Here is a 1943-nt window from a genome sequence, read left to right as displayed (position 1 = left end):
ACATAATCGAACAAGTCGAGGCAGCTTATTGGCACGAAATTCGCGGCCGTCAATGCCAAACAATTGTTGTCATAGACTTCGGAAAGCTAAATGCTTGTAATGAAAGTCACTTAGCGTGCACGGGCGAAAGCCTGGGGCCGTTCGGGCTATCAAGCTGTCTCGAATCTGTGAAATCATAACTGTGACTTATATCGACGTCCTATCTGTCTCTTTTCTCCGTTATCACCAGGCTGAGTCACGTAATTGTAAAATGGGAACTCTACGACGGAAAAGTGACGAATCGAAAGTATCGTGAGCGCGTATTATGATGTATGCACAGGCATACATGGATTAGAGCGATAGAGGAAAGAGAAAGGGAAGAGCAAAGACGAGCGCTTAAAAAGAAGGATAGGCAGGGTCAGACCCTCAGATGTGCGAGGATTCTCCAACGATAGACGTGTACGTGTGCTGATCTCAGTAATTATAAATTGTGAATACATGTGACTAATATTATTTTCTTTTTTATTTTGTGCATGTTACAAGTTATAAATAAATATAAACAAACAACACTAACTCGATAACATTAAATCTAAATAACAAAATGATTGATTTACTGTGTTTTTGTTATTTATTACTCCTGTTTTTAGATATTCGGTATTCGGCCGAATAGTGAAAAATAGGCCGAATAGGCCGAATACCGAATAGTAATCGAATATTCGTTACATCACTAATTTCTATTTTGATTTTAAACTATTAATTTCTACGAATGTGTTAAGGAGTCCGACTTTCTTACTTACGTGAATTATATTTAAAAAATTGAAAATATTTGAAATCGTGTATATAAAGGTCGAAATTATTTATTTTATTAGTTAAATATATTATTTTTTATTTTTCTGTTTTCAATTTTTTTGAATTTGAACATATCTATTCTATTTACGCCAATGTTCCAATTTTCACGTAAAGCCTGAGAATGACCTAGAGTAGGTGGAAGACGTTAGTTTTCAGTAAAACTATCTCGGCAACAAGAGAGGTGTGTTGTAATAAGCTACATAATCTTTTTTTATTATGAATTGTAAAATTTATAGGTCTACAAATTTTTCAAATTGAGCCCAATAAATTCCCACAGTCGTCTTTCCTTAACCTCGAGAAAGCAGTCAGAAAGATGAGAGCCGATAGAAGATATGAAACGTGTATGAGTAGTGAGACCCGATTAACTATACAGATAGTGTAAAGTATTGGCTTATAAATGGTAAGGGAACAAAGGAAACGCCGACCTGGCTAATTGGATTCAAGGGTTGTCCGGTGGAAAACACCTGGCAGTAAACAAGTGGGTGACCACCCACATCGGAGAAGGACAGACGCGAAGGTATTCTTTTACCTCATCCGATTCGAGCTGTCCTGAGTGAAATCTGTTCGCAAGGGCAATCGGTAATTATTGGGAAGTTCTCGTCCAAAAATCCTTAAATTGGGATGCGAGCGGGAGAGAATACGAGAAAAACTGGAGACTAGTAACACGGAAGTCTCAGATACTTGGAAAGCACGCTGGGTTAAAGAGAAAGAGAGCCAGCATACTCCTCTGCGAGATATCTCGGGAACGGGTAAGTGCCAAGACGGGAGAAATCGAGAAATAGAGTTACTCTACAAACTAATACAATCTCAAGAACTTAATTGTTTCCGAATGCCAAACTATTACGCGAGGCACCAGGCTTTGTGTATCCTGTATTTCTTGTGTTTTCCAACTCGTACAGTCTATATAGGGGAAACCGGGGCAACTTCGGCACACGGGGCAAGTTTGTCAAGCGCTTATTTTTAAAAACAAATTAAAAGGAGAGTTTGGTTATAGGTTAGGCAGTTGAGTTTTATTGGTGGCTTGTCGAGTGTAGTGTTTTTATTGTTCTCCAACAAGCGTAGTTGAATTATCAAGCAAATTTTCATTTTCGTTCAATTCCATATAATATTTTTTT

The 1943-nt window shown here is 37.8% G+C and overlaps 1 protein-coding gene across 1 annotated transcript in view; it reads left to right on the top strand.

The window, feature by feature from the left end:
• The first annotated feature begins 899 nt into the window (after positions 1-899).
• LOC111629172 (slit homolog 1 protein-like) overlaps positions 900-1943 on the top strand; it is a 12015-nt gene continuing 10971 nt past the window's right edge. The window contains exon 1 of the mRNA XM_023373051.1: positions 900-1009. The gene's annotated coding sequence lies outside the window, so the exon portion shown is untranslated. The remainder of the gene's footprint in view (positions 1010-1943) is intronic.

The sequence above is a fragment of the Centruroides sculpturatus genome, unplaced genomic scaffold, assembly GCF_000671375.1.
Source record: "Centruroides sculpturatus isolate CEXI.00-Female unplaced genomic scaffold, Cexi_2.0 scaffold608, whole genome shotgun sequence".
Classification (NCBI taxonomy): Eukaryota; Metazoa; Arthropoda; class Arachnida; order Scorpiones; family Buthidae; genus Centruroides; species Centruroides sculpturatus.
Note: the sequence above shows the minus strand (reverse complement) of the source record. Positions and strands in the feature narration are given on the sequence as shown.